Genomic DNA, 20,552 nt, shown 5'->3' with positions numbered 1-20,552 from the left:
ATATGCTGATGTTACTGAGACGGGTCAGGCAATTTCTGTCTGATTCACACCGTGCCCCGGTGTCCAGGAAAATCATGGGCACAAGATTGGAATATTGTAATACTTCATATGCCAGAGCCACCAAAGCATCTACCCACATCTTGAAGCACCTCCAAAATGTGGTGCCCGTATTGTTTTGAACCTCCCAAGGCATGTTCATAGTATGCTAGTGATGAAAGCACTGAACTGTCGCCCTATAGAGGCCAGAATCACACACACAGCTTTATTTGGTAAGGCCCATCTTATCTCACAAATCAGCTGAGATGGCATATTCCCTCTACTCCTCAAAGAGTCACTAATAGACACACCATGAATATTTCATATTTTTGCCCTATAAGAGCTCTTGACTGCAATGGGGCAGTATGTGGTGCCAATCAGGGACGACATTTCACCAAAATGCCTGTGGTAGCAGAAGTGACATTACACGACCCGCCCGAGTGACATCACAGGACGTGATTTCATTTGACCCCACTCAAGTGAGATCACAGGAAGTGATGTTGTTTGACCCCACTTGTGACATCAAAAGAAGTGGCATCATAAAGCATTATCTCTCAGTACACTTTAAAAAATATGGTAACGATATCAATGTAATGTCACATATATTTCATACAAGAATGGTTCATCATATGTAGCAGTGTGTCAAGGCCCATGTTACCACGGGAAGTGTATGAACCCAAATCCCCTCTTTATGTGAATCCACCCTGTTATTTCAATATGACTACAGAGGGAAATCACATTTTGGGGAACAGGGGTGGATAGGCAGGTATAGGGATAGGGGAAAGCCCGGACAGAAGGGAGAGGGAAAATATATCACCAGAGCACATGCGTTCCTATAGTCAATGGCTTCCACAGTCTTCAGTGATTTTGGCACTTACCCCATTTTCTTCTGATTCGACAAGTTACCTTCAGTGATACCGATCAGCACGATAGTGTTTATAGTTTGCAGTTGTTTCATAGACTTCATAATTCCTGCACAAAACAGCTAGAATTCTCCGTTATTCATCTTCTTCAGAACCTACATTTAAGTTTAAAATGGGTTTCATTAGTGCATTGGCAAATACTGCTACCTAATCAACTTCCTGTATCTCTTCAAAGCGATTGCATAAATCAAGAGGAACAAAACATTTCAAGTTATTCTATACATTAAAGCATCACGCTCTCACACTTTCTAACAAGTGTAATACTTTTGTTTTATGTACACATCCTACCATGCAAGGTCTGCAGAAGATTAGTTTGTTATAAAACCTGATTACCAACATTGAAAACCTGTTATTCCACTTATGGAGCGCTACTGCTTTGCCTTTCTAGTGATGCATCCTCACCCAAAATCTGAAAAAGAGAGTACATGCAGTACTCTGCCAGAAAATTTGCCATGCTGAGCACACAACTGAACGATGGGTAGGTATTATACTCGCATCAGAAAAAACAGAGAACAAGACTCCATCTTCTTCCTCGCATTCTCGTGAGGCCACTGGTGTAACACTTGTGCTTGTGTGATTTTGGCTGCAAACAGAATAGTTCAAGTGTTAAAGATGGACAGTGCATTACTGAGTGATGCCAACTTCAGTACAAAAAGCCTCATGACTCATGTTCCAATACCTTATGAAAAACAATTCCTGGCTGCATTTTGCATCACTCCTACACTCACCAACACCCTTTATATGCCTGGGTGTCTGTTCCTACATGCTCATTATCCTCTACACCCTGTACCTCTCCATAGCGGTACACATTCCAAAGATTAGCACTATTGTATAGATTTTTGGGTAATGCCCAACAGTATCTCTTTCTTCACTATTCTGATCACAAGACTTAAAATGTAGTTTCTTACCAGATTGAACAGAACAATGGCTTGACAGACTTGTCTGGTGCAGCTGTTTTAATGGCAGAAGAGTTGCACGATGGAACAAATGGTTCATGCCTGTCTTCATGTAAGACAAAGATTCTGACTGTTAGGCAGGTTCTCGCTTAGGAGACTGGAAACTAGGGAGGAGGGCTGTGAGTGTTCAATGGCAACAGACCAAGACACAGAACTCTGGTAGTGGAGCTGCAGGTGTTTGGCAGAGAAGAGACTGCCAGTATGCCGGGTGCTGTTTTGATGTCATAGAACAGTGGCTGTGACGCGGATGGTGCCCGGCAGGATTTAAAGGAAGACACTGATTGGGTGTGTCTCATCGATGCTTGGTTGACTACAAATCAAGATGGTGCTGACAGCATTGCAGATGCTATTTTGATGATAGAACTCTAGCTATGGGGCAGCTGGTGACTCGATTAAAAGGAAAATGCTGCTTAGATGCTCCATCATTGCTTTATTGACTGGAAATCAAGGAGAGCCAGTCAGGATAGCAAATGTTTTCATGACACAAAACTTTGGTGTGGTGCAGCTCGTGGCTGACTTGGCAAGAAGATGCTGATGGAGGCTACTCCTTCCTTGGGTGTCTGGAAATGAATAGACTGGCAGATTTTGGTAGATGCATTTGGCTGTGCTGCTAGTACGACCTGTCTGTCGTCACATAAAAACACTGATTGGATGTCTCACTGTTGCTTGGACTGAAAAACAGTAGGATAATGGCATTGCTTCCATTTTGAGGGCACACATGGCTGGCTGCAAGTCTATATGGTGCCTTTCTTACAGTTTTCTGATGAAATGGTCCGTTGTTGTCATCTCGCTGGTAAACAAAGGGATGCTGACAAAACTCAACAGCATAGGAGACTGTGTCTTTGAAGGAAGACACAGAAACTGGTTGTAGTGCATCAGCAATATAGCATGGCTGACTTCATCCTGAGTAGAGGCTGGTAGTGTAAGATGGTGGCAGATGGTTCTGAAGACTGTATGTGGTGCACATTAAGTCTGTGTGACTTGAAAAGAAGGGCATAACTGGAATGTGAGCTATAACCTAGCACAGTGTCAAAGAATATAAAGGTTAATCTTTTCAGAGGATATCTTATGTGCCGCATGTCAGCAAATCTGTCAATGGTATCACTCAAATTGATCTCGTTAACCTACAGAGGTAAACATGCCATCACTAACAAATCACTATGGGGCCGATTCATGGAACAAATCTGTGCTGAAAATCGCAGCGTAAGCAGGCACAAGCTGGCGCAAGAGTGAAAAAGCAAGCACACATGTGTGATTCAACAAAGGGCCTGCGCGTGTTTTCCCCAGGATGTGCGCCAAATCCGTGCATGGCGCACACGGGCGAACACGTCATTGCAACATCCCGAACACCGTGCGTGATGCGCACAGAGAAAGCGCATAACGTCGGCACACACACCAAAAAGGGGGCGTAACACGGGGCGTAACATGCGGAATGGGCAACAACGTGTGAAAAAGAAGGAGTAACTGGGGAAGTACTACAGGGAAATACACAGAACACCCACACGCACGCGAACAACACGTATTCATGGAATTGAATACGGGAAACCCGAGCATGCCAAAAGACGCGCATAGGCGTCAACAAGTCCACCTAACAAAGGCAGGCGGAAGCGTCCCCGTGCACAGTATAAAAGTGTGCACAAACAACAAACACGTATATCCAGCTACGATGAATGCCCCATTTGTCACAGCACTGATCGTGGGACACCGCAGGAGCAGGAGAATAGCCAGGGGCCTCATTTATTTGCCCCGGACTAGCCTTTTTGGGATGCCTGATGACCAGGTCTATGGCAGGTATATGTTTCCACCCCGTATCATCCTAGATCTGGTCAGGGAGTGGGAAGATGACCTTATATCACCCACCCTGTGCTCCCAAGCATTGAGCCCCTTGGTGCTCAATGTCCTGCATTTTTTGGCCACTGAGTCATTTCAGCAGACTACTGCCATAGTGGGGGGGATCTCACAGGCCACGCAGTCACGCTGCCTACACCAGGTGTTGGCAATCATCACTGCGTGCCCCTCAGTCCGCAGGCACATATGCATGCCCAGAACACCCGCATAAAGGCAGGCCGTGGTCCAGGACTTTTACAGGATGGCACCCTTCCCCAAAGTGCTCGGTGCCATAGATTGCACCCATGTGGCCTTCACATCCACCTAGGGCCACTGAGCACATCTATCGAAACCGCAAGCACTGGCATTCCATCAACGTGCAGGTTGTATGCGATGCTAAGGGAATCATCACCTCTGTCTATGCAAACTACCCTGGCTCTACCCATGACAGTTTCATATACAGAATGTCCGCCCTGAGCCGGGCCCTAGAAGCTGGGCAGCATGGCGACACATGGCTCCTAGCTGAGTAAAAATGCATGTGCACATGCATGCATGTCACACACAGCCAAATACACAAACCCCAATAATCACACCATTACCACCTCCCCAGGGGACAGTGCCTACCCTCTGAGCAACCACATGATGACGCCAATCCAGAACCCCACCACACCACCCCAGGTAAGATACCACGCTGCCCATATTGCAACCAGGGGCATAGTGAAGCGCACATTCGGAGTGCTCAAGTCACGCTTCCGCTCTCTTAACCGCTCTGGCGGCCAGCTACTATACGCAACCCCAGTAGTGTGCAGAATCATTGTGGCAGCATGTGCCCTGCACAATGTTGCAACACGGCGGGACGTACCGGTGGACATGGTGGTGCCCCCACATCCCCAACCAGAGGCACAGGCGCTGTCCATGGGAGGGGAAAGGGCACGTGGCGAGGCAGCTCAGATCGAGCTTGTGGCCACATTTTTCACCTAAACTCCCACCCCTGCGGAGTGCACACAGCCCTGGCACATACCAGGTGACAGTCGATGATGACAAAAAGACAGTCAACTGTCACAACCTTACCACTCTGAGAATGTTGCCACGGAAGTGCTACATTGTGTGCAACCCTAGCTACTTAAACACAACCAATCCTGTGTGACCAAAAGGAACACGTGTAAGGTGTGTATCACACCCCCTGCAAAATAGGCCAGCACAATCCCTGGTATGTCACCCAAACCCTCCCAACCCACATCACCCTTGTCTGCCACACCATGACATGGCATGCAATAGAAAAAGGCCAACACATGACCAACAACACACGAAGTGACATGTCATAAATGAAAACTGGCATGAGACAATTATGCCTGACATGGAATCAGATGAAATGACTCACCAACAACCTCACACACATACAAAGTCAGACACAAATGCTTTCCACCAGTCGTAGCATGAACACAACACTAAATGCCTGTTCACATGCACATTGGGCATGGCAAAATCCCTACTCCTGAACCTGTGTGCTGTGTGTGTCTCCTGCAACACACTGCTCGCTCATCACACAGCACATTGAGCAGCCATTGTGTTGCAGATACACCTTGAGCATCACATGAAAATGATCAATCAAATCAATAACCAAATGACGCATGTACAGGATATCCAAATGGTAATAGATCATGTGCTGCAGGGACACAGCTACCCTGAGAATGCTATCTGTGTGCACCTGTGGCCATGGAAGGTTGGTTGTACGTGTGGTGGATCATTGTGCAACTGTGTGTGTCATTATGGACATGCACTCAATATATGCATGTGAAATAAAGTGACCTTCAGTGTCCTGTGCACATCACATGTGAACATTGCCCATGTGAAAACCCCAGCATGTCAAACCACAACAATCCCCTGACAACTGAAAAGTAAAGACAACACAGGAACAGGCATTGACCAGCACAACACATGATGTACATAGTACCCCACAATGACAATGTCTGAGTGCCCAAAACATTGTAGCCCAAGCCAACTGTCCAACCACAAAAGGGCCTCCCTCATTTACACATCACCGTGAACTTCTGTACAACTGTGTCTGGGGTATGTAGCCATCTTCCTTCAAGTCTACCTGGCTACAGGATCACCCTACCCCTTGTCCTCCATGTTCCGGCTTGCATGTTAATAGGGTCCAGCCCCCTCAGAGGCCACCTTGACTGGTAAAAATACCAAATCACAGAGAACTCCAAGGAGCCAAACCCACAAACCAGGGAAAAAGCCGGTAGGCACTAAAAAACCCAGTAAGAGTCTCCAGTAGATGACATGAAGTAGCAGGAAATGTCAAAGCACATGTACAAGCACAATGATAGAACAACCAAGGTAGCACAGTTGAACAATGGTCCTACCGGATGTCTACCATTTATGGTACATAACATACAATGAGGATGCAACAACTGATGGGTAGTGTCACAGCTCCGTTGTACAGGCGCAGGAGTGGCAAAAACCAACCACCCCCTCCGTGGTCTGGGCGCCTGCAAGGTCAAACTTCCCCAGGCCTCTGAGACCCCAGTGGGGAAGGAGGGTCAGGGATATGTTGTTTGGACAGGCATTGGTCTGCAGGATAACCGGAAAGAGGGGCAGGAGAGGGGAGTCGGATTGGCAAGGGAAAGTGGTCAAAATACATAAATACATTTTCACAATAACACATACTCAATCTGAGAAACATGTTCATCATGCACATTGTAGCAAATGAGTTAAATGCAAGGCAAAGAGAGATTTATCTCTGGGGGGAGTGCTGGCCTCCTGCCTGTGCACTCTCAGGTCTGGTAACAGGAACAGTTCAATGCTGCAAAGGGAGCGTGAGTTACAAATCTGAATGTGTGTTAACAACGCACACACACACCACCATCCATACCCCAAAGTAAGTGACTCCTCCACAAACAAATACTCCTGTCTGCTGCTTTGTACCCATACGTTAGCTTGGCACCCTCATGGTACATACACTGTCACTGCAATAAGGCAGGCAAATGTGGGCGCGCGGGCAATGGAAGACCAATGCGTCAAGATTCACACATGACACAAAGGTCCCTGGGTGAGCTGCTACATGTGTATACGGAGGTACAACTTCAGTACAAGTTGTGTTCTGGCAGCCGCAGATTTCAATAGGTAGTGCAGGTGGCAATTTGCACATGCAAATTATATGCACTGCACACAAGTCTGTGCCTCGCAGGGTGTCCCTGTGCCCTGTGCCCTGTACCAGTTACTGGCTAGGAACACTACAGCCCTAATAACTCAGCTTCAATGGAGCAGGGGGCACTCGAGGATATGTTAGATGGCCCCTGCGTGTGCCCCTGACAACTTGTAAAGCCACTTTGCATTTGGCCCTCAATGCATGTCAGCTGTACTGTGCGCTTCTCCAGCAATGCCTGGCAAAGCTCCCCAGCACTGGTGCTACTTAGCATGCATGTGCACGTGGACTGGTGGAAGGTTGGCTGCAGTGTGGGCCCTTGTGCTGCTCACCTTGCCTGGAGCTCCTGTAAACACGTCTGCTTCTGTCGGACGTCTGAGCACATGCCCTGTGCTTCTGCTTGCGCACACATGCACACTTCTGCACCACCGAACGTGGCCAGTCATCAGGATTACTTGTCCCTGTGTCTGCTGGCAAAGGTAGTGTGGAGGCTCATTTTTCTGCAGAAAGGGCCTAAAAGATAATAATAAGCCTTGAAAGTACCGTGTGTGTGTTTCTTAATGCTGGTTGTCACAGGGCCAGGTTACAGACCTACATCCAAACTCCCCATACCATCAGTGTGACTTTGACAGGCCAAGGGTGCAGGCTATTGTCTACAGCATGAAGGGCATCAAGCACATATACAGGCAAGAAAATAACATACATCATTATCCACATCAATTAATGGAGACATCAATCACATACTTACCCAAATTGATTACAGACATGGGGTGGATAAAACGCTACGATTCCCCACTACGGGTGGTAACACAAGTAGTACAGCAGCAGGAAGGCTACAGTTATGATGAAAGTCCAAAGCCCTTGTGTAAATGTTTGTTACACCGAACCAACCTAGCAGGCCCATGGATAAGGGAAGCAGGAGTGGACTATGTGAGTCAGGACCCAAGCTGCAAACACATACACGAGACAAGCTTGAAGGGCCCAGCTGGAACAGACAGTGGATTCTTCCAAAAGCCACAAAGCACCACACCGTTACATGAATGCACAATAGACAAACAATATTAACCAATTAAACTAACAATGAACAACCTACATAACCTAATTAAAATAACTATCAAATAGTCAATATAAACTAACTAAACTAAAATCAAAAATCAAAAATGGCCACGTACAACCTGGGGGGAGGGGAGGCACCCAGGACAGGGGAGGTACAGGGTGCACCTCAACACCCACATGCGATGATGTTAAGACAAAAAAAAACCCTCCATGGGCTCAACGCCTGCACAGCCCGACTTGTGTGGGAGATATCTATTGCGCGCGGCCACCGCGTTGCTGGGCTTGACACCTGCGGGTCCAAAGGACCGGCTGTCCTTGTCGGGTCAGCACTGCCCGCAGCTGCAGGACCACATTCCCCCGTCGACGTGATGTCCCAGGCACATCAGTGGCTAGTGTGGAGGGTGACCCTGCTTCCCGATCCACCGCAGGCGGAGGTCCCACCACCGTCTGGTCCCTCAGTGCAGGTGTCGCAGACAGAGGAGCATCCACATCAGAATCACTCACCCCTGACAAATGGACCTAATGCACATCCCACTCGACATGGACTTCAGAGTGGTCATCTGGGCTGGACTCATTGCCAGCCATAGACAAGATGGACTGTAACACATGTGGGTTCTCGTGGTCTACCACCCCACGACCCCCACTTGTGCCAGGTTGCTGTTGTGACAACAACCCTGTGCCTGGCATGACAACACCATCCTCTGGCTCCATTGCATCATCATCTGAAAAGTGGAGAAAAATAACATCAGTACATGAGACACACACACATAGACATCACACAGACAGCCAACACATCAAGCAGACATGTCAGGCACAACTGAGAACCTGCCATGCATGCAAGGTCGCTTTGACATGGCATCTGTGAGTAGGCATGTAGAACAGTGTAACACGGCTCAGAAGTGGGTTGATGCAGTGCAGTACATGTGTACGTTACCCACTATCTACATTAACAAGTGCATCATGATGTACATCAATATATGTGAATGCGCTGCAAGGGCAAGGTCAGGCATCATGTGCAATGTGCATGCAATGGGTTGCATGGCTACAAGCAATCCACCCCTCCCCCTAAGTGGAAATGCAGGGATGGATTGCATGGTATCAAAAGGATGACCAGAGACATGTGTATTGGCAGACAGTGTTCACTAGCATCAATTGCATCATCTGAGTCAACTGACAACACAGCAGATGATGATGGGACAGTAAGCAGGACACATGATTAACCCTCAGTAGTACACCCATGTGTGCATAACACACTACACCAGTTGGACAGAGTCAGTGGGCCAGAAACAGGGTGAGGCCTGTGCCCCAAACAGACTGTCACACCCTAAACATGTGTGGGATGCAGGGCTGAGCCAGAGTGGGCATGGAAGGCTGATGAAATGCCATGAAATGTAGGTCACCCTGGACATGTACTACAAGGATCATCCAGTCAAGGACACATAGGGGCATGCATGGAATGCACATGGAGCATGAATGGCCACTCATGTCCCTGCAGAGCATCTGCCATCTGCACAGTCCAAGTGAGACAACCTGCATGATGGACAGAGGATGTACCCCACTGCATGTGTCTGGCCAGTTTGCTGGTGGTAGTTTGCATGTATACAGGAGGCTTGAACAGGGCATTGCATCACAGCAAAATGATGCACACCAGTGCAATGTTGAAATTGGGTTGCAGGGGGGTGGAGGGGCAGGGGAGCATGCCTACGTAGAGTACCCACATGCAGGCAGAGGACACATGCACGTCAGTCATGCAATGACATAGTCCCAGTGCTGAGGAAGGACACCCCAGGCCACATGCAGAAGGGCCAGTGAGCTGGCACATGGACTGGAGGGGCATCCGGAAGACTAGCATGTGAGTAGGGTGCAAGTGTGGTGATGAGGACAGTCCCCGTTTGCTCTACATGTCCACCATCCTGCATGGCAGGCATGCATCAGTGACGCATTGCATGACTTGCACATGAGAACCATGTACACATGACATTTAGTGCCAGTCATGCACAACACATCACACAAATAAAACACACATGGCCTCGACAAACACGCAACAATACTCACTGGACTGGGCATCAAAGTCCTGCATTTCTCCCACTCCTTCGACCAATTCTGGTGGTATGAACTCCGCAATGAGTGACTTGTGCGGAGTGAGGTCTTCCTCCTCAGGTGGTGGCCCACTGCCAGTCACCAGAGTCAAGTTGTAATTTGAGGCATGCTTCGCCTTAGCGCTGCTTTGAGTTCATTCCAATGCTTTTTGCACTCTTGCGCCTCGTGCACCTCATGGCCGAATGCACTCACATGTTCCGCAACTTGCTTCCAGTGGGTATCACGATGGGCAGCCGTAGTTTGACACTTCGGCCCCACTAGCATGTCACGGTTGTGGTCCTGCACGTAGTCCACGAGGAACTCCAGTTCCTGCTTGCAGAAAGGCTTTTTCCTCGACATGCCGGAGGCCGTAGCTGTGTCTGGGGTCCCAGCCTGTACTGCAGGTGCAACCTTCCTCCTCTTGGACGCTGGTCCGGACCCTGGCTGGCAAATGTCGCCCTGATCAGTATGGGCAATGGCTCTGTTGGAATGAGCCGAGGGAGTGGCAGGTGGAACATGGAGTGAGGCCCTGACTTGCGTCAGTGGCTGCTGTGTACCCTGGAATGGACCCTGCGCAGCAACATCCACTGTACCAGGGTCATTGACCGGGACTGTCCTGGTTCGTAGACTCACAACAGGGGTGTTGTTGGCTGCATCTGCCCCTGCACTTGCCAACACCTGGCTGGTCGGGGCAGCAGATGACATAGCTGCCCCAGGGACACATGCCTCGGTCAAGGCAGCCCTGCATGCACCTACGGTGTGCCTCCTGACCACCTGGGATTCTGCCATGGACTCTTCAAGTGCCAATGCAGCCTGCGCTGGCAGACCCTGAGCCTAGGTGGTGGTGTCCACAGCTGCACCTGCAGCTACCACTACCCATGGACCCGTGGCAGTCAATGAAACTGACTGCCAGGTCACATGGGCACCAGTGTCAGATGCAAGAACTGCATCTCCTGGAGCTGCAGGGGGTGGTGGCATGACTGCACCAACATGTGGCACAACATTGTGCCAATCTGGCACACCCCTGTCTCTTCCCCCTCTGCAGCCACCCTGGACACCCTGGAGTCCCCCTACTGCCTGGTCACCCAGGCCACGTCCCTGACCATGCCCACCACGTGGAGTACGCCCAGCTGAGGCGCCCCACACCTTATGTGGCCTCCCAACCTTGGCACAGATGGAGTAGTGCCGGCACAGATGGAGTTGTGCCAATGGGAGGTGTACACGACAATTGTCCTGGGCAATTGGGGTGAAGGGGGTGGGATACAAGATGTTAACAGCACCCCTGCACCTGCAAGGCTGTATGCAACCCCGGTGATGAAGTGACGGGTCATGCAATGCTCAAGCACCCCAAAACTGCAGTAAAACCGTGCACGCAACCCCCGGTAGCTCACGTGTGTGGAATTAACCTCCCGCAGTATGCGGTGGAACCCAGGGACACGAAAAACACATACACATGGGAAACACAGGCTACTATGACCTCAAAAATGTGTACGCGATACACAGGGGCACCCGCAGTGGGAAAAATAGCGTGCGCGACTCACCGTCAGACTAGCGTGATAATGAAAAACACGCGTAGCCAATACCCCTGCCAAAAGAAGAGATACGTCCTTGATCTGCTGTGAAGTTGTGATTGCGCACGAAACAACACGAAGTAGCAACACACACGTCGGTCTCCACGAAAGGCATGTACAGCGAACTGCTGGCCCCGCTCACCTTTAACCCATGCTGAGGGTTAGGCCCGCGTGCGTGACGTCACTTACGCTCTTAGGCCCTTTCCTCGGATTACATGCATTAACATGCGGACATGTTGTTTTTTCACATGCTGATTCACTATGCACCTGTCATGACGGAAACGCCCGTGCGTGTAACGTCACAGATGCGCTTACACGCTAAGGGCCTTTCCTCGAATTACATGCTGATGTGCAGTTTTTTTTCACGTGCCAAATCACTCCGTATCAAGCTGGCCACGTGACAACACACGAAAGACCACACTCCTGCCCAAAAGGACATTTTACTGCCCCCCAGAGCCCTGAGCACGCTCCCACCTGCCATCTGCTGCTGCCTACCTGCCTGCTGCCCACGTGCCCTGCTATTTGGTGCCTGCATGTCAGCCATCTGCAGGGGTCCAGTTGCTGTGTCCACCCCTGCTGGAACAGAAGACTCCTGACTGGGATACCATCGCTCCACAGCCCGCCCCAGGACCCAGTTGCCCGCCCACACCTGCCTCGGGGGTCACCATGTCAGGGCAAACACCATCCGAGACCACTGGCGACCCCCAGCCAGAGAGGCAGAGGGCTACCAGCTTCACCAATAAGGAAGTTGGTATCCTGGTGGAGCAAGTTCTGGGGCATTATGATGCTCTCTTCACACCATTGCGTGCCAACAAGGAAGGACAGGAGAGGATCTGGGAGGACGTAGTGGTTGCCATCAATGTGGAGGGGGTGGCAACCCGGGACATCTAGCACGTCCGGAAGTGCTGGGAGGACTTCAGGTCCAGGACCCTCAGCAAGGCCGGGCGCCACTTGAAGGCAGAGGATGCAGAGGGGTGCTGGGTCAGCCTGAGCAACATCCAGATGAGGGTCCTGGAACGCATAAGCCCAGCGCTCCACGTCCAGATCCTTCAGAGGCAGACCCGTCTGGAGTTGAGCGGTAAGTGGCCATGCATTGCGGTGTGAAACAGGGCATGTTGTAGTGTGCTGGTAGTCAGCTAATTGCCTGTATGTGTGACATAGTCCATGTATGGATGTGTGTGTGCAGGGACATCATGGTGCTGCATGTGAGACCAGTCATGCGTGAACCACATGGATGGTGCATGTGTTACAATGCAACACGGGGAGCAGCATGCAGAATGCACACATGAATGCATGCCTGTCTCTGTTCTTGGACATGGATGGGATGTAAGAGATGGGTGCTGCTGTCATGGACAAGTATGGTGTACATGTCTGTGTGTCTGAGTAGCGTGTGTGTGACTTTGAAACGCCATGGATGCATGACACATGTCCGTGACGATATGTTGATTCACTTATGCAGTCTAGTCATCCTTGTATCCACTTTGTCTTTGGTGTATGAGCCCTGAAGCATGGCCCTCCGGTGATGTGTGTGCATGGGATCAGTACGAGCCATGATGCATGTGAGTTTGAAGCCAACATTTATGTCAATAGAGGCCCCTGTACATGGATGCTGATGTTGATTGCATGCGACGTGCCTGTTTCTGCATGTGTGTTGCCTGCATTGACCCATGTGTTGTGGAGGGACAGGATGGAAGTGATGTTTGACAGTGCCACTCATGCGCTATTGCTTCCTGTATAGGGGACTATTGTACAGTACCCTGATGATTGTGTTCTATGTCTCCCTCTACGTAGCGTCGAGTAAAGAAGAGGGTGGAGACAGCGCCGTGGAGCAAAGTGGCGGGGAGGCCTCCACCGGGCAGCAACGCAAGGCCCAGCCACCCTCCCAGGAATTGCCATCATCCAGGAGCGAGGGGACTGGTGCCGCATCTGCCACTACGGCTGCAGCGGAAGGGCCGGGTGAGCCCTCACAGGGGGTTGAGATGGTAGAAGACGGTGTGGAGCCATCCAGAGGAGGAGGAGGCTGCTACTGAGCCGCACATGGGTCCTGGTGGGGGTAGTACCACTGGTGCAAGTGGTGCAGTCCAAGGCCAGGGGCAGGAGGCAGCACAGGTCGCCGCGGAGGGGACTGTGCATGTCACTGTCCCTGACCCTGTGACTGCACCACCATGCACCAGCAGGGATGCCCCGTCCCAGGCCCGTCCGCAGGTAGGGGGAGGCCCACATCATCTGGCACTCCACTACCTGCGGACGAGGAGACCATGACCATATGGGTTATGTCCTGATTGGTGTTGCGTTGCGCATGCGTGTCATTCATGATGACATGTGTGCTTCCTGGGGGGACCATGCACACCATCACGATGAGCTGCGTGGCAACGTGGCACAGTTGGGAGGGGCCCTGTTAAAAGGGTTCCTACAGGTGTCGAGCACTCTGGCGGCCCTCTCCTCCTCTGTGGAGACTATGCACCAGTCGTTCCCCCTGGCGTCTTCTGGCCCAGATTCCACCAGGGCCCCCTGTGGACGTGGCCGGACCAACACAGCCAGCTTGGCGGAGATCACATCCCTGCCACAGTCGGGAGTCGGAGGTCCAGCAGGGGTGGACAACCTATCAACTGGAGACCAGCAGATGGAGGATGTGCCGGCATCATCGGGCATGGCACATGGACAGCAGCAGCAGGCTCGAGGTGGGAGCGATGATGGCTCAGGGCCATCAACATCAGAGGGGCATGCATCGGACGGAGGGCGGGAGGACCCTGGAATGGGAGTGTCTTCCTTGTGGCAGCGGTTGGGCCAGCGGATAGATGCACAGCGGCGACCGGTGGAATTGGCACGGCTCACCATGGTCAGGGTGGAGTTCTCCATGCACAGGGTGTTGAGGCGGGCTGAGTGCCTCGAGGCAACTCGCAGGGAGTTGGAACAGGCCATGACTGCATCCCTGCAAGACCTCAGGGCCAGGGCAGAGGCCCGCCTCTGGGACATTGACATGGAGTTCGATGATGCCTTGGCCCGGGACATCACAAAGTGAGCCATAGGACTTGCCCGCCGCCATTGTATATAGTTAGTTAGTGTTAGGTTTCCTTTCTGTTTTTATTTCTTTTGGGGCGCTTGGACAATGCCCCACGTTTTTGTATATAGCTCTTCATTAGGTAGGGTTTTTGGTAGGTTTCATTTAAAAGGTTGGGCTCATGGACCCTGGATTTGTACTTTGTAAATAGTTCAACCCTGGATTTCACTTCTTAATTTTTTTTTCCATGGATCAATGGTTTTGTCTTGTTTTTTCACTTTGGATTTGTTTTGCCGGACTGACACTTTGGACACGTGCTTTTGGATTGATTTGGATTCTGCTTTCATACATTTTTATTTTATATTTTGGACATGCAGCTTTTTATTCATTATTTCCATTCTTGTGTGTTTCATTTCATTTCCTTGCTTTTGTGTTTAATTCATTTTTATGTCCTACTTCAATTTGTGGTATGCTCTCTTTGGTTTCATGCATGTCACGATGTGTGTTTTCTCTATCACATGCACCCATTGTGTGGGTGTGACGGAAATGTGTTGATGTGCATACTTGCCATGTGGGATGTGTCATGTGATGGATGTAATACCTGGTTGTGTGTTTGGACTGGGGTGGCGCAGGGTGTGATTTGGGTGGCGATAAGGCCCATGATTGTGGAGCGCCATGACGTGTTGGGGTGGGACATGAGTCAGGGCCTGCTGGCAGGTGCCTGTCACTGCTGGGTGGGTGAGTGGGTGGGGGGACATGAGTCGGGGCCTGCTGGCAGGTGTCTGTCCCTGCTGGGTGAGTGAGTGGGGGTGCAGGGACATGAGTCGGGGCCTGCTGGCAGGTGCCTGTCACTGCTGGGTGGGTGAGTGTGTGGGGGGACATGAGTCGGGGCCTGCTGGCAGGTGCCTGTCACTGCTGGGTGAGTGAGTTGGTGGGGGGACATGAGTTGGGGCCTGCTGGCAGGTGCTTGTCACTGCTGGGTGGGTGAGTGGGTAGGGGGACATGAGTCGGGGGCCTGCTGGCAGGTTCCTATCACTACTGGGTGGGTGAGTGGGGGTGCAGGGACATGAGTCGGGGCCTGCTGGCAGGTGCCTGTCACTGCTGGGTGGGTGAGTGGGGGTGCAGGGACATGAGTCAGGGCCTGCTGGCAGGTGCCTCTCACTGCTGGTTGGGTGAGTGGGTGTGGGGACATGAGTCGGTACTCACTTGTGCATGCTGACATGTGGGCTGGCTGGGGGGCATGGCCAGGGTGGATGGGCTCCCTGCGGGGCATGGCCAGGGGTGCAGGGTATTCCCCTGTGTTGTGGGCTGCCTGCAAGGCCTTGGGAGGGGGGAGGGGGCACACCTGGGAGGACACACACTGCCGATTCGCGTTGGGGTACCCAGGAATACACGTACCCCTCCGGCGGCAGCAAAAACGCATGTAAAACTCCCCGCGCACCTCTCTGAATACACGTAACCCGCTCGGCCAAGGCATATCGCGTGTGAGACTTCACGCACACCCCTCATAATACACAGACCCCACTTGCACAAGGCCTATCGGATGTGAAACTTCCCGCACACCCCCCAAATGCACTGTACCGGCCCTGTGGACTGTGCAGGGTTAGCACGGGCCTTGGCGCTGCATTGGGGATTTCCATACCTTATCCTTGCGCAAGGGGCGTTCTTGGGGGTGTAACCAGCGCTGCGGGATGTTCTCTGCACCAGCGTTCAAAATGGCTTTGAGATTTCATGAATACGTGGTGCACCAGAATGCTGTTTGGCGCACACGGCTGGCGCACGCTGGAGCACGCTTCCTCTCTGCGCTTCTCTGCGCTGCTCGCATGCGCTGCCTCTGCACTGAAATCTATGAATTACCCCCTAAGTCTCTTGTTTCCACATCTATTTTGCAAATAGTTTTGAACTCTTTTCAAATGGGAGAAGAATCTCTCATTTGACGCATTGTAATCAGCAATACAAGGACCAAATTCAACAGGTTTAGGACCTCAGAAAATGTTTCTGATGATTTACAATATAATTTACTTGGGCCCCTAGGTAGTGCTCAGCAAAGACATCTGCACATGAGGAATTCCTGAAATGTGTAGCCCTTGAATTGAACATGCCGGAAGCCTTGATAAAAACGAGCATCAAACTCACTTAGAAACCTATCTAAGGTGTAAAAAAAACACCTCTTGCTTTAACTGTTCTGTCAGTGGCATTCTATCCTCAGAGTCCATATAATGGGCAGGCCTCTTCCCTACAGTACTACCAACAAAGTATTCTGTTAGTTTGCTGCTCAGTTGGTGCTACCTTAATGGTAAATATTTTTGGCTGTGGTCTTCAACTGTTTCAATAGCAATTTATTCTGCCAATCCCGTTGCGTTATTGACGATTTGCATCCAATGGCATTCTTGTTGAAGATCGAAAAGGTCAGTTCTCGTCACTCACCTTTGGCAAATGAAGATCCTTTCTCTGAAGTTCTTCAGATAACACATTAATCTTTTGCAGAATCGCTTCCATACTTAGCAAAGTTAGTAAAAGCTGAATGCTCTGAATATGTGGCTTCAAAACTAGATTGCTTGTCACATTCTGGTGCTCTATTGCATTGAGAACAATGGTCTCAAATGAAATGCATATTTTTCTAACACTAAAGTACCAATAAAACAATCTAGTGCCAACAAGTCTTTCTAATTTGTATACTATCAGACCGCTTTCTTTTTGAACTTTTACAAAGAGCTTGTGTCAAGGAGAACTCTGTGAAAGGAACACATAAGCAGCCTGCAAAGTTAAGAAAAAATATTTTACTCTTTATATGTTAGTGATAGTTTGCACCAACACAAGGTTTAGACCATGTACATGACAGTGAATTTAAATAGCCTGTGGAGGAATTTGTTTGATTTTGGCTTGCACTCTATTGAAACAGCCACTTCCAGTCAAGGCCAGCTTTGCGTACAGAATGGTCAATGGATGCAGCTAAACTGGAGGCATCCAACTTCTCCATGTGGTAAAATCCCATGGCTTTTTCCTGAATGTTCCCATCTTTCTCTACAAACCGGATCACAAAGCTTGCTGTTCTTCATGTGAAATGTCTTTGGTTTCATCAACCAACACCACAAAGTGCTTTGTCACTTTCCTAAAGATATTCTTGTATACAAGATCTGCCACAACTGAGTTGATATCATTTTGATACTCAGGAGATGTGTAGTGTCCATATCTTCTAGACATTTTGGCTTTAAGAAGTTCTTTATTATCAAACAGCAAACACAATATTTCTATGAAGAGTCCCTTATTGTGGGAATGTTGCAATTCTTCTGTGGCCTGGAAAGCAAGCCCTTGATGACCCAAGAGACAGATAACCTTTAGTAACTGCCGCACATGTTGACGATTCACTTCAATGTCTTGGTCTCCAACCATTTCTAGCATGGAAACAATGGACTGTTGAGGGTCTGTAGTCTGTTGTACTCGTGCAAAGTTTGTCCAAGCTACAACCGAAGATTTATGCTTCTCAGAATCTGAGTGTTTCTTTAAACCACAACCTATCTTTTCCCATTTACGGAAGCCAATGTCACTTTATATTTCAGAACTGAATATTCCAGCCAAGGATATGTTTTGTAGTCTCCATTAAACCTACAGTAAGCAGTTACTTGGTATGTAAGAAGTTTTGACTGTACAGGGTCACTGTATTGATTTGGAGATAGATCAGTCACCACACGTCATCTAAATTGGGAGCTGGAGCTCTTCTCTGAATGCCTTTCTCGGCTTGCTACATTTGCATACTCTCAACACTGTGCAACCAAGAGCTGCCTGTGCTCATCCCAATGAATTAAATGCCAGGAGAACAAGGAACAGAGAGGGGATCCTCAAACATTCCAACACAGGTAGTACAATCCTCAATATTAGAGGTAGGCTAGCATGGCGAGGCCTGGGCCAGTCTGGGCTCAAACCAGGGCTCCAGTCCGATACTACTTTCAGGCTGGTACCCCCAGATGCCACGGGTCTGCCATGTGCCCCTCCATGGCTGCCCAGTGCATGCACAATGATAGCTGCGCGGACAAAATGAAAAGAAAGGCCTATATATGAAAAAACTAAACAAGGCACTGATAGTGGCTCACCAGGGCCACATATAATTGTTTTCCTTTTTCTGGGGGAGCTAGGGATTTCATAGGATTGGCCTGTGGTTGGCTCTAGGAGCCAGGCCTGACCTCCAAGGTCAGCCCTGGCTTGGCACTACCCATGAAATCCATGGCCCGCCCGCTCTACTCAATATCAGGATTGAAAGAACATTCAGCGTTCTCCAGGTAAAATGAAATATTGCTTAGGTCAGCATCAAGTGAAAACATCATGCCAATGTCTGCACGTGAACAAGAGACTTCATTGTCCACTACGAATGAAGGAGAAGCTATGTCCGCCAAGGAAGCAAGAGCTTCAAGCCAAGTCTCAGCATGTGAAGATCTTGGACCAATGTCAGCACATATAGATGTTGATGCAATGTCTGCACGAGAAGATAACCTCTTTCACTTTCTTGAATCAGAGCGTATCGTATTGTCAGCTCCTCTTGGTTTTTGAGGTCATAGATCAAGTATTGACCTCTGTTTTTGATCCTTGCATTTTCCTGTAGGTTTAGACATGTTCTTACTTGTAGTACTGCTAAATCAGAAGCTATTATTAAAGCAAATGATGGATTCATGGGTGTCTGCTTCACTTGTTTTGTTTTCCACACTTCTGCTGCATATCAAATAATAGGAGACAAATCTGAATTGTATTGTTTTGGCTTAGAACCAACATTTATATTTGGATATAAATAGATTTATATACAATCGTGTAGTTATGGTTAAGTTGCTAAACCCATAGGAAGACCACTTTTTCAGCGGCGTCTAACTTTGCTCCCCGTGGACGAATCTTCACCAAACTTTGCCAAACAAGTATATGGGGCCCGCTGAATTGAGGTGAGGTTTTGTGGAGGGGCAAAGTTATACGAGGGTCCCCAACGTTTCTTTTTCCATAGACTGAATGGGGAAAAACTTTGTGCATGGTTACAGGCTACAGGCTGAATGGCTGGATGGATTTTAACCAAATTTGCAGCAGGAGCAGGGACTTGGTTCAGAAAGCGTACTTTTGTATGTTTGGTGGAAATCCTACCACTACATTTGTTGCAAAGAACTGAAATGTACATCCCAAAAAATGTGCGATATCTGGCTCTGCTCCACAGACCCATTTCCCTGTTCGCTCCACGGACAGAAGGCTCATTGGCTTGCAGTTCGCTATGATGTCGGGGAACATTGGACGTGGACGGTGTTTGGCTGGAAGGAAGCGTGCTGTGCGTCAAAGTTTTTGGGAAACGCTGCCATGGTGTATCGGAGGATAGTGCCATGCAGTAAGGGGTTGCAAAACATGGCTTGTAGGATCGGGTGGGTGAAAAGTTTGGGGGAGTGAAAATCGGAAAATATGATATATTTGTGTAGGTCAAAGAAGACGGTGTGCGAGTGGTGTACGCGAGCACTATGGCACTTTTGCTGTACTGGAAGGGGTTGCAAAACATGGTTTGCAGGGTCGGGTGGGAGAAAGTGGGCATGAAAAGGTTGGGGGAGTGAAAAGTGGAAAATATGATATATTTGTTTAGGTCAAAGAAGACGGCGATGTGCGAGGGGTGTATGAGAGCAATACAGCAATTTGCGGGTAGCTCCTCAGGCAACAACCTTCTGTGGCGACTTCATGGATGCTCCATTGGGATTGAGGACTGTATTGCAGAGGATGCAAAAAAATTGACAATGTATTATGCTGTTGGCTATGGGTGTCGGTGCTTATGTTGTCTTTGTGGGTTTCCATTGTGTTGTGGCGGTGGGGAGAGGTGTCAGTGGCAGTGGTAGGTTTGGCATGCATGGTACATGCCCAAATGTTCTCATCCATGCCTCCATTGGCATATAGTGGTTGTGGGCAAGGGCTAGGCTTTTGATATTTATATTGATATTT

Source organism: Ambystoma mexicanum, chromosome 1p, assembly GCF_040938575.1.
Source record: "Ambystoma mexicanum isolate Mex_15411 chromosome 1p, UKY_AmexF1_1, whole genome shotgun sequence".
Taxonomy (NCBI): Eukaryota; Metazoa; Chordata; class Amphibia; order Caudata; family Ambystomatidae; genus Ambystoma; species Ambystoma mexicanum.
This window is presented reverse-complemented; position numbering follows the sequence as displayed.